This window comes from Portunus trituberculatus, chromosome 23, assembly GCF_017591435.1.
Source record: "Portunus trituberculatus isolate SZX2019 chromosome 23, ASM1759143v1, whole genome shotgun sequence".
NCBI lineage: Eukaryota > Metazoa > Arthropoda > Malacostraca > Decapoda > Portunidae > Portunus > Portunus trituberculatus.
Genome location: NC_059277.1, coordinates 3483438 through 3497096, shown reverse-complemented (window position 1 = coordinate 3497096; position 13659 = coordinate 3483438). Strand labels below are relative to the sequence as shown.

Sequence of the window (13659 nt, the reverse complement as noted above, 5' to 3'; positions counted from 1 at the left end):
ATTTCATCAGTCTATTCCATCAATACAAAAATAAATTAAGTCGCTAATTTGCCTGAATAACTCCTGGAAAAGACTAGAAAACAGTGCTAAATGATAAGAAAAACTGTCCGTTTTCTTTACCACTTAAGCTTAATCTCTTCAGTACTGAGACACATTTTTACCAGAGTTTTGGGGTGATTAAACAGTTTTATTTACATTAGGAAGGGTCTATGGAGGTCAGAAGATTGATGGCCACAGTCTTCACTATTTCAATCCAGACATAAGTTTCTGGAACTTTATAAAATCACCAAATAGTGAACAAAATAAATATGAAAATGTGTCATGGTGCTCTAGAGGTTAATGAAAGAAGAGAGAGAGAGAGAGAGAGAGAGAGAGAGAGAGAGAGAGAGAGAGAGAGAGAGAGAGAGAGAGAGAGAGAGAGAGAGAGAGTAGGAAAGTCATTGAAAGGTATCCGATGCCATTGAATCTTCTAGAAATTAATGAACAAACTTAATCTGTTGTGTGGAAAAATTGATCAATATTGTATTTTGAAAGGTCTAAGAGGAAAGAAAAAATATGGAAGGTAAAATTCTTCAGGAACACAGAAACTACAAAAAGATACATGAAGCGGAAAATTATGAGCTGAAACCAACGATGATGAATTCTTAACGTGACGCATTATAAGAGATGAGTGACGTGAGGAAAGGTGTTCGTGCAAATCATAAACATTCCTGCGTGGAAATTAAAACATCATGGAGCATAGAGTCATGAATGAGGCGAAACTATGAGACACGATACAAGAGTGACCATAAAACACCACCAAATTCACGAAATAAAAAAAAAACAATAACTCTACTGACGAAAGAGAACAACAACAGGAACAGGAGCACAAAACAATAACAAACATGAGATACGCTTGTGTATAACATGAGAACCCACTGAACTAGAATATACTGTATATGTGTGAAGAGAGGCGAACGAGAGGGGGAACGATGAAGGTGTGGTGGAGGGAAGGAGGGGAAGGGTCCATGTATATACTGTGTGTGTGAAAGAGAGAAGAGAGATGATGGAGAGGTGACGATAGTGGAGAGGTGGAGGGGAGGAAGCAGGAGAGCACCTATGTATCTCTGCACTACACTTTGAGCAGGTCAGAGGCAAAGGTAACAAGGGAAGGGACGAGTGGGACGAGCAGGATACAAAGACTTCTATTGTGGAGGTCGGTGTTCTTTGATGATGGCTGGGCGAGGCTTGGAGGGACGGGGTTGCTCTCTCTCTCTCTCTCTCTCTCTCTCTGACCTGGATTACTATATAACCCAGTAGGACCTTAAAACAGACACCTATGATCCTTAAGTTGCAGAAGGGTTTGAGGGAAGCGACACGAGTGATTCTATACAGGATGATGATGGTGGTGGTAGAGTGGCCCCTCTCTTTCATCTTAGTCTCTCCGCCATCCCCAGCAGTCTTCTAGCGCTATTTCAACCATTATCACCACCATCTCTATCTTCCACCGCCACTGTAACCGCTATCAGGCCTCGTTTCTTCGACCGTCATTAGTCTATCCACTTCAGTCATCATGAGTTCCTTCACAACCACCGCCACTCCTTCCACCGCCTTGTTCTTCATCACTACTGACTGTATACATCCTTTCACTGTTATGATAGAAGTAATCTGAGCAAACTAGTAATACCTGCATGTAAGTAGATGGTATTTGTAAAGACTGACATATGTACATACATAATACGACCAGACAGACATACAAAGAATCAGACGACACACACACACACACACACACACACACACACACACACACACACACACAGCTTCCACCTCTACGTCTCCATGACTCGCTATTATGACTTCGCCACAAGTAACCTGACGTTGTGAAGCATTAGGACTTTACAGCCAAGAAAACATGCTGAAGTATAACCACAACTTGTCTAGATTTGCAGGACTTAACTCTGCGCGTTATTCAAGAGACATGGAGCAAGTTTTCCTACCTGCATAACTTCACACACTCAGCACAGTAGAGCCTCGCCTGCATGTCTATCTCTTTTCCGTATCAACTTGAGTGGCTCTAAGTGGTCTTTCGTCATATTACCAGTACTTATCCCTCCCCCAGTACGTCCATCTGTGGGGACACAAAACTGACACGAAGATCATTAAGTACAGTCGTAAAGTGAGACGATCTTTCAGTGGCAGAGAGGAAGAAAGTCACGCCCGAGGTCTAGCAGCGACAACCTCCAGTGTTCTTGGTAATCCCGGCAAGTGGCAGAGCAGCACGTTATGATACTTACTCACTGGCTCGACACCTCCACCATGTCCTCCACTCCACCACTGCAGCCCTGTTCCTCTAACGCCGCTCATATCACCATCTACATTTCTATCTTTTTTATTCTACATTGTTATCACTGTCGCCTCCACATATCCATAATGGTCTCTTTCACCTCCATCTTGCCTCTTTCACAGACCTTGTAGTGTTATATTCCTAATTTCTATCTTATTTCTTCTATATCTTCACACGTATTGCTTCCATTTTCACGTTTATTTATCATATCTCCATCTTTCTTCCTCCGCATTATTTTCACCACCATCTTCATCGCATCTTTACATTTTCCTCCACACTATCTTCACTGTATACTTTATATCTTCTGTTCCTCTTTCATTCCATATCCATTTATCACTTCACTATCTTGTCTCTTCCACATTCTATCATCATATCTCCATCACATCTTCACGTTGGTTCCTCCACATCACTACCAATATCTCCACTTCCACATCTAACGATCACAAACAGCCTCGTAATGATAGACAGGTGTATAGTCCTTACCATTACTGTCTTCTCTTCAACTTATTTTTATTAATCCACCACTACCACCACTTCTACTTGACAGCCACTATAGCGCCTCCTTGCTATACTTACGATACTCGTATATCCACCTTACTTCTGTTTTCGCCTACCACGAATACTTCCACTACAGAACCACCACTACCACCTCGCTTCTTTTATCTCTTCCTATTCCTCCGCTAGCATCCTGTGGTTTGTGGTCGCTCAGTACCTAGAAACAAGGCTAGTTTTCTTTGTCTTCAAGTAGAAACCTTGGAAATAAAGAGTAGTTAAAAGTGTACAATGCTCCTTCCTTCACTCTCACCATAGTTCTAGTCTTTCCTTCTTCTTATGGACATTTCTTTCTCCCATGAAGATCTATTATTGGTTGTTTCCATACATATTTAAATTAAAGTATATTTTGAAGCACATTGGTATGCAGACTTCCACCTTTGCTAATACTCTCGTCTTTATCTTACAGTCCACTTTGTATTTACATCACAAACCAGCCTATTTTGTTACTACTTGTACTGCAGCTTTGTTTTGTTACTTGTACCGTCGAGGCGAATATAGTTACGGGTACATTGTGTTGCGCGGTGTGCCACATAACATGAATGTGAAGTGACTTGTGTGGGCGGTGGACTGAGGACCAGGCTACCCTTGGGTAAACATGGGTACAGAAGACTCACGCAACTCTGAGCCCATCTGTTTCTTGACTGAGTTGCGTCTTCGCTCCTGCCACCCTCCCGCACCAGTCCACACACCGCACCATATTGCCCCGTTGATTTGGCGCATTAAACTAGTCATCCACTCTCGATTCCACACATTACTGCACTGGAAAAAGTGAATAGAAAAGGAAGTTGATGTGAAAGAAAAGACAAAAGTAGATTAACTGCTCGTTTCGTACTGGTAATAGAGACTGAAATATTTTAGTAAAGTAAATACAATGAAATGTTAATGGTATTTCTCGTTCACACATCGCTCATTCCTCTTTGAGTGCAGTGTTATTCTTACGTTGCTTTGTTTTGGTTGTACCTTGTCGCGTCACTACCAAAGCATCATCGCAGCTCTCACTCTGAGGAGGGAAAGCAGAAGACGACTGCTGGATAGGTTTCTTTCAAGAAAGCAACTGAGACAGATGAAGAAATAGTTCTGGTAGGCATAAATTTCTATAATGAATGCAAAAAGAAGTATAGATGTACAAAAGAGAGACATGTGTATAGTTTCATCTTTAACGGGACCATCAACCGCACTATAATGAGCAAGTGAGCGGAACTGACGACTTCAGAAGTGGGATGCTCAAAGCAGCGGACCGGGAAAGAATGCACTAACACCGTATGTAAAGCACAGACACTTAAAAGCTTTCTCAGTGCTCGCAAAATCTAAGCCTGCATTTTTTACTCAGGAACGCCTCTCTGCTAGCCAACACACGAGTAATCTTGTAGCGCTTGTTCCGGTTCCCTCTCTCGGTGCAGTCTCTGGCAGGAGAAGGGTTGTGTACTTGATGTTCCCGTCGAAGTACATCACGACTACTGTTATGGAGGTGGTCTAGTTCACAACCTCCTCTAGTAGTGAATGCAACTTGGAAACTCTATTCATTTGGCCTCCTGTTTTAACTTTTAAAGCCTTATCTTATCTTATCTTATCTTATCTTATCTTATCTTATCACTCGTGCTTGAGATACCACTCGTGTCCTTTAAATTTGAGTCTCGTTCTCTGGAATGCTTACTTTTATTAATGATTACTTTGTCATGTTGCCGTTATTAGTACGTAATTTGGTGAAGTATTGTTGTCATTATATAGCCCTGAAGAGCAGTATAAGGTATAGAAATACACTGAAGTTTCATGTGTATACACACCCAAATGTGTACCTGTACGTTTATCAGACCAAAGCCGTTCATAAGCGTTCTGAGAATACAACCGTACTTAACATTACTTGAAAGTGCCGGGGATGGTATACATGGGCGTGTTGTGACTGAATGGACAGCGCCTGTCACAAGTACTAAGCGATGCTGGAAGGTGGTGACAACATGCTGACTTCGGCCATCGTAACTACCAGCGTACCTCGGCGTCTCTGTGCACTGTTCTATTGACTCCTTGTATTGCGTTCATACCGGGGAGAATGTAGCGGTGGCTTGCGTGATACTGCTGTCTCGCGTCCTCTCGGCGGAGTCTGTGGTTCTATGGAGGTGAAAGGAGACACTGTCGTGCCTGGTTAGCCGGGAGGGAGCGGGAGGGGGTAAGAGGGGACGCTTAACTACGTGGTTTACTTTTCTGGCGAGCAGCAAGGCCGCAAAGTGTTCAACATTTTTTTTTTTTTTTTATACCATGTGGGCTTTTCACGGGAATTTATTCTTTATTGGCAGAATAGTGAAGATTAAAGCACCTCCCACCTCATTTTTTTTTTCATAATTGAGTTGAGAAAAATTGCCATGGTCGACTGTATTTCACGTGGTCCAGGCGGGGTATTGGGAAAAATTTTCAACTAGCAATAATCGCACCTCGAATTGGTTGCGATACTGCCACTGCAAATCTACAACGAAACGTGCAGTTTAGCCAATGACAACGTTTTGCTTCCCTTCCTTCTTTACAACCTACAATTGTAAGGACAGCCTTGAGGTGGAGCACAAGCAACATCTCGTAGGTCAACCTCGGGCAAGTGGAGATCACAGCCCACATGACGCTCGGACTTAATATTCTTCATTTCTTTCTGTATTCTATCCCTTATGCGAATGTCTGATCCATATAAACACAGAGGTAACGGTGTGCTATAATCCATAGGACAGACATATATCGATCACTACATTTCTTCTGTTATTCAGTTTTAACATGAGTGCGGAGACTGGTTCAGGACAAGTGTAATATATGCGTGGTGAGGCACGAGCGAGCGTCCCCATTACACTTTTCCAGTTTTTCTCATCATAGGTGTCTCAACTCATGCTTAATCTCATATGAGCACCAAACATGTCACCAACACACGTTCACTTCCACTCTCACTCGACATGAGGAATACCAGGAAAATCGGATGGCCGCCTTCGCCTTCTGCACCACAGTAACATGACTGGAGCAGCTTAATGTGTGCCGCCTGGCTCCACAAGCTGTCCTGACCTGGCCAAGCTGCGGCACCAGGAAGCATTCGGAAATTATCTGTCATAGGAGCATTAGATGGAAGCTGCCACTTTGTCTTTTAAAACTTCCACTTATGTGTATCCTACAGAAACAAGTGGAAATCAGAAGTTTCGTATCTTCCTTGACAGTCTTCTCTACTCGTGCTCCACTAAATGTTTGCCTGGCGTGGTGCTTACCAGTTGTTATCAATGCAAGGGAAGTATGACATATGGAGATATGTTATTTGCTGAATCTGTGTCACAGCATCTCATTTAAGCGTTATTTGTTGCGAAAGCTAAAGCAACCTTATTAATTTTTTTGGTGGTCAAAATATTGTTGAGCCAACATTTACATTACAATAAACACTTTCACTAGTCAACACCAGGACAACAGAAACAGCCTTTGTAATGAAGCTTCGCTCTTATCGAAGGAGGAACTACCAGCACAAGCGTGGCCCTTCAATCCTCTGCCGCGATCCGAACAGACACCATGATGAATAGACTGCAAGGCCATCGTTAGTCTGCTTGAGCTGTGGTGTTCTGCCGCCCCTATTTTTCTTTCCTACATGTGGCTGCCAGTACTAGACGGTGTAGATAATGACGGTGACAAACTGGAGAAGTTTGGGCTGAGGATTTCCGTACACCTTCTGCTGTGGTTCCTTTTATGAGTCCCTCAACATTCAATTTGTCCTCGAAACTGTATCTGAGCGAGACGGGCACATTACGCAGTCGTTGGTTCACTTTGTTACACTACGACGCACAAACACGCCTTCAGATGCTAGTATCCACAATAGTATGGGGTTAACGTGTCTACGACCAAATTTCCAAGGTCCATCAATCTAATTACAACAGCACGATTGTTGATTAGAGCAAGGAAAAGGCGATGGAGTGCACAATCAACAATGCAACAGAGAAGACTGCCAGGGTTCGTCAATTCTTTATACCTGACATTGTTCAGAACCCGCCTCTCGATGGCCTTGACAGCGCATTTCATCCACCAGGTTGCTTAAATTATATCACAACAATCTCTCTTCGCATAGTTTCTTATTCATGATCAGCGGGTCGCTTTAATTACTTTGTACCTGCATGTAATTTAGCGGCGAAGTGAGTCTTGCGTGGCGACGAAATTCGGTTTGCAGGGTGGAAAGTTTTGCAGTTCGTGGCAATGGAGAAAGTTGGTGAGCGTCGCTCAGGATGTAATTACAGCGATATACGGAGCTCCATCCAGGCTGTGCTGTAGCGACGTGATGCAACCACTGGGAAATATAGACGCAATACTGTTTCAAACTACCCACACTTTCAAACGGCGGTGTATTAGCGGTCGTTCTTTATGAAATATGCTTATACATGCTCATAATTACAAAACAAGCTGTATATACTAAGAAGAAAAAAAATCAACTAAATCTAGATATGTTGCATAAGATTCTCGTTCGTGGTTCAATAAAACATGCAAGACATAAAATGTCTTCTTAGAAAAGACGTAAAAAGGAGACTGAAGACTAAAGTTGTCCTGCTTTTCCCTCTCATTCAGTCAGTGCGTCTAGGCCACAGCTGTTTCGGGTATAAAATGGCTAAGTTAAATGTACTTCAGTATATACGTAGAAGTCTGCCATTAATAAAAAAAGAAAACACAAATATTGGAAGTCATCCTCAGCTACTAAACTTCCTGTCACTCCTGTCTGCTACCTATCTCTCCGATGCCGCCACCACTAGAGGCTGCAGGCATTGTGGACACTGCTCTGTATCTTTGTGGTTTTGCGAAGATGAGGTGGGGAATATGAAGACCACGGACAACAGACGCTAGCTAACGAGGTTAACGTTTAGTTCAAAGGACTTTTATACAGCCAATCTCTTGACGCTGTTCACTATCCACCATGCAAATTGCAGCCAACACACAATGAAAAATAGAACAGCTGAGTGCGTCAGATGTCTCAACAAAACTTAAAAGCTTCAAAGGTTTCCAGAACCTCCAACAAATACGACCATGACACGTGCAAAGTTTTGATTACTCACGTCTCTGTTTTTGAAAAGCTTGCACACTCCTGTTGAAAGAGAAATGCACTTCGTCACATTCATAATTCTGGCAAATTTACTATTTTGTCTTTACCCTAAATACATAAAACACGAGTCCTAGTTTCTTTGAAATGTAGGTTGTCGTCTCCCGTTCCAAAAAGAAGCGACTCTTAACATTCAAATAATTCAAATACCTTTTCTTCTTTTATTTCAGAACATCAAAAACATGTCGTAATTGTTCGAGTCAGTATAAATATAATCTTGAGGGATTATGGAAATAACATTCTGCTACTAATATCAAGACAGTAAGTATTTATTTCCGAACAGAAAATATGCTGCTTTTCCTAATCACGATCAATACGATGAAGGTCAACAATCAAATAAAAAAATTTAATTAATCTAAACCTCTCCAAACCTAATCTTACCTAGTCTTCAGGTGAAAATGTGAGTGTCATTTTAGTATTATCCTAACCTTATCTCATGACGGTCGAACTATGGGTATCGTTCCTGGATGGGCGTGAGGGCGTGAGGGTGTGAGGGTCTTGTGAGGGACGGAGGGAGGTGGCCCGGGTCTTCCTTGTACAGAGTAGTTCTTTGCTTTACTATTGTTCTCATATTTTCCGCACAGTTTTCAAACATTACTAATTATCTTCTTTCATCCAACTGTGAATAGCCTTTTGTCCAACTTCCTCCTAATCACTACTGAGTATTAAAGAAAGTGATATGACTGAGTTCCACGAAATACGTTTCTTTTCGTAACCTTTCCTTCCTTCCCTTGTTTCTCTTTGCCTCTGAATCACAGCTAAGGACATATGAAAATATGCTATGTTTTGTTTTATACCACTGAATGCCCAGAAAAAAAAAAAAAAATGCACCAGCACAACAATCACAATCAGTCAACTTCCAAATAGAAATGCAATGTTCATGAAGAAAATCACCGTGTAAAGAACAATGACACTTAATGGACTTCCTTATAGAGGCGAATATTCTTCACAAGTTTGTAGAAGAAATGTCTGCTAAGGAAGGTGAGTTGCATTCGTGTTCCCCTTTTCTTCCTGCTTCTCCTCGTATTGAACATTCCTGACGATTTATCATGATTCTTGTGAAAGCCTCCAGCAGTCTGTTGTTGCTGCTCTGTGGCAACACAAACTGAATAGAAGAGTTAGGAAGAATAAGGATATTCAGGTTTACATTTTTTAAGAACATAACGCGAGATACGAAAAAAGACAACATTTTACTCATGATTACTGAAGCATTATATCTTCATTTCATCTATGGCAGTTATGAAATATGGGATACGAACGATTTATGTATGTGAATGCATGCATGTTGCTGCTTTGTCTCGGCTTCTCAACTGGAAATGCCTGCCGGTGTATAGGTTACAAGAGAACAATAAGTAGTTTCTGGGGCATACTTGTTGACACTAACTATAGTATAAGGAAAAGTTACCTATAATATGAAATAAGAGAGCTGTGTTATTTACTACTCTGTAATGACATGTATCAATGCTTCTCGCTTAAGTAATGTGATGGCGAATGGTGCTGGTGAAGGGAAGAACAAGGTTGATAACTAAATGAAGCTACGACCTTTCTCCCTTACAACTCCTTCAATACCAGGATTTTGTCACCAGCACATCATCCACCAGAGTGACAAGCTTCTTACATGCCTCCAACACACCCGTCAGGAAGGCGAGGCACGCACAGGAAACAAGACATGCTCACCCAACATATTACTCAGGCTATAAAGATAACTATTTATTTATTTACTGAGGGGCGTAGCTTGTGTGAGAGCCTCCATGACCTACTTGACCGCGTGATACTTCCCCCTAAGGCCAGAAAAATAATCCCACTCAACGTCACTTCAGCTACAGACTTGCTTTCATCGGTGCCAGGCTACCAACCCTCCCGAGAGAGACGGCGACCCCACCCTTCCTCTGCCTTCCATTTTCTGTTGAGCTCCTGAGGATGATAAGTTCTCTTCGGCCATGAGTAGCGTCAGAGGGACTAGCGAGAAGCGAACTTAGCGGTGAATGATTTACCACAAGTAAATGTCACGCTTCGGGGCCGCGAGTCATGTTGGTATGCCTGACGCTGCCTCCTCCCGGTGACGTGTCTGAAGCGACTCGAGGAAAGGTGGAGACGAGGACGAGAAAACGCATATCGAAATTGTTAAATGCTAAAGGATCGATGACTGCGGAAGTTTTGAGTGGAGAAATGAACTCGTATAGTGTGAGATGGATTAAAATGCTATCTGTCGGTCAGTTCGCCCCCGATCCTCCCGCCCTCTCTCTCTCTTTCTCTCTCTTGGTGGTGGTGAGTGAGAAACGTCGTGGTGGTGGTGGTAGTGAGCGGTCTGTGTCGGTCTTCTGGTGCCACTTTCACCTCCCTCACGCGCCGCCACCACCACCACCACCACACTACCACTATCACCGCCAACACCACTAACGAGTTTCACATCTTCCCTACTTCCTCCAACGTCCCAGACTACAAAAATCATCAAAAATCGTCTACGCAGGAGAATTACGAAACACTACCACCACCACCACCACCACCACCACCACCGCCACCCTTTACGATTCCACTACAAGACAAAGGAAGAGAGAAAAAAAGGAGACGCTACATTCACTTACAGACTACAGGCACTCAGTTACCAGTCAGCTTATATTCTTCTTCCTCTTCCTCTTGCTCCTCCTTCTCCAAGATTCCAGTGCAGGGAATTGTAATCTATTCCAAAAGGCAGAGATAGAATTGTCTCTCTCTCTCTCTCTCTCTCTCTCTCTCTCTCTCTGATAATGTAACTGGCACGGAAAAATAAAACATCCTTAAGTTACGTTTTACAATGAAGATTGACGTAAGAATCAGTTGCTAAGATAATACTTGAATATACCTGATAGGATAATAGTTTAACACGTCTTGTACACACACACACACACACACACACACACACACACACACACACACACACACACACACACACACACACACACAGCACATATCTAAAGAAAGGAAAAAAAATAAATGCATAAAGAAAGAAGAGGAAGAGTTATAAAGCAAAGATTCAAGAGGTAAAAAATAAAGCTAATTAAAAAGAAATGCATTAACTATTGCTTAAAACTACTACTACTACTACTACTACTACTACTACTACTACTACTAACAATATAGTAATCACCAGACAAAAATCAAGTAAAACTCCCAAAACAAACGAACATTAAAAGAAAAAGTTATATGCACTGACATACAAAATTGAAATAAAGGAATTGATGGAAAAAAAACAGAGAGGGAAAAAAATGTGGTGGAAGAGAGAAAAAAGTGGAGAAAAGAGAGATGAGGAAAAAGAATGACAACACAGAAAAAAGGGAGAAAAGAGGAAAGATGAAAAATATACGAGAGAATAAAAGGAAAAGAGAAAAGAGAAAGATGAAAATAAACTAATGACAGAAAGAAAAAAGAGAAAAGCAGACAACGAAAAGAATAAAATATTGGAGAAGAGGACAGAGGTCGAGAGAAGACAAAGATAGAGAGAAGAAAAATGAAGACAAGAAAAAAGAGGAAAAGATGTCGGAGAAAACCATGAGAATATAGGAGAGAGAGAGAGAGAGAGAGAGAGAGAGAGAGAGAGAGAGAGAGAGAGAGAGAGAGAGAGAGAGAGAGAGAGAGAGAGAGAGAGAGAGAGAGAGAGAGAGAGAGAGAGAGAGAGAGAGAGAGAGAGTTTGCATCCCTTGTACAATGATTAATTTTTGGGAGCTCAAAGTTTTTATAATTATCAATATATGTCATTCTCTCTCTCTCTCTCTCTCTCTCTCTCTCCCAAAAATCACAACCACAAGGCAAAGAAGTAAGAAGAGTGAATGGCAAGAAGGAAGGAAATAAGGAAGGAGGGAAGGAAGGAAGGAAATGAGGAAGGAAGGAAGAAAGGAAGCAAGGCAGGAATGAAAAAAAAAAGTGAAAGAAATACATGATGAAAGAACAATGCACAGAAAAGATCGAATGCGTCCCATGACCTTCGATATTCTCTCTCTGTCTCTCTCTCTCTCTCTCTCACGCTCTATGGAATACCAAATATCCACTCAAATCACTCTTTAGCACAACCTTTCCTCGTACTTGAATGAAAACACGGCATTAGTTCTTCCTAACACTCACAAACACTTCAGTTTATCCTCTTCATCCTCTTCATCCTTAGTCACTAAGACGGAGAATATGGAGGCGGAAGGTGGCAAGTCTTTGTTCGCCTCATCCTCCTTTCTGTGGCGTTCAGGGTCTGGCAACACGCAGGGAATAGCCGTGCATGTCAATAAGCTCCATTATGAGTAGCGGCGTTCGGCTTATTGATCCCCCCTTCCGCCACCTCCTCTCCCCGGAACATGCGACGACTCCCAAAGAACGAGACTTTCATCGCATCCAGAGAAATCTTACCTATCGTCTAAAAGTTGAAGTGTTTGGTTTACCAGGGTCTTACCAACGCAAGGTTACGTGTTCCAGCGCATTATTTGAGTGTGCAGGAAAAGTATGAAGGTTTCGGCAAGGACTGAGTTTGTAGAAGATGTAATAAGTCGTTCCATGTTCCTGTGGAAAGTCTTGGGCGTACAGAACATAAGGTGTACGTGTTTCTCCATGTAGATATGAGTGTATACGTATAAGATAACATAGTCGTACACAAGGTGGCAAGTATAGAAAAGTACGTGTAAGTGTTCATAGGCAAAGATATAACTGTACAGGATACAAAATAAATATATACATATGTCTACATATGGATACGAGTATATAGACAAACTAAAAAAACAAAACAAAAACAAAACAAAACAAAGGGAAACATTACTATAAGTATAGAACGCTCAGGTAGTTAACAAATACATTGAGTTTAATTTATCTTTTGCTACCATGGTGGTCCTTTGTTAACATTCAGACCATTGTGGAAAATTATTTGCACTGGCAACGAAGAAAGAGAAATCACGAGATTAATATAATCTTTCCTAGCCTGCAACAATTACTTAAGGTTGTAGGTGATTATGAGAACAATAGTCTAACAGTGAGAGGGACAACGAGATGCGTGAGAGACATTTTCTCACTCTGATAATAAAAACCCGTAGTCTTACACACTTCAGGCTCTCTTAAGGCTTTCTTTCACAGGTCAGAGGCGTTTAATTGAGCCCTAAGTATCTTTTACTTCATGGCTGAGGATTTTATATAAGTCATCACTGCCATGTGGAAGCTTCCTTGATAACTAGACTAACGTACAATACAGCCCATTAAATATAATTGAAATAAAGAACAGAAACATTGAAGAACATAGTAACAGATTTTACCTAAAACTGTGTTCAAATCAAGGGAGATAACAGCACCAGGATCAGTGACGTAATGACCAACATGTCTCTTACAAAAAAGATATGAGTGAAAAAAATAAGTACGTACGTGTGGATTAATGGATATAACGAAGTATGGCGTGGTGAGGTTATTAACGTAGGGAAATTCACTGGACCAGATAAATTTTAATGATTTAGACGTGTGTGTCAGGAAAGAGAACAATAGATGGTGACATGTTAGTGACGAGGAAGGCTAAATAAACAAGACAGTATGTGTGTGTGTGTGTGTGTGTGTGTGTGTGTGTGTGTGTGTGTGTGTGTGTGTGTGTGTGTGTGTGTGTGTGTGTGTGTGTGTGCCCTGATCTAATTAGTTTATATTCTTTATAAAGACATTGATATTCATTATTAAACAAGTTGAATTAATTAAAGAAGAA

General features: G+C 41.5%; 1 long non-coding RNA gene and 1 pseudogene across 1 annotated transcript in view; both read right to left on the bottom strand.

Annotated features, from left to right (window-relative positions):
* The window catches only part of LOC123507766, a 381781-nt gene that overhangs the window by 20311 nt on the left and 347811 nt on the right, over positions 1 to 13659 (bottom strand). The window lies entirely within an intron of this gene.
* Positions 5209 to 5340, bottom strand: LOC123507966 (annotated as a pseudogene).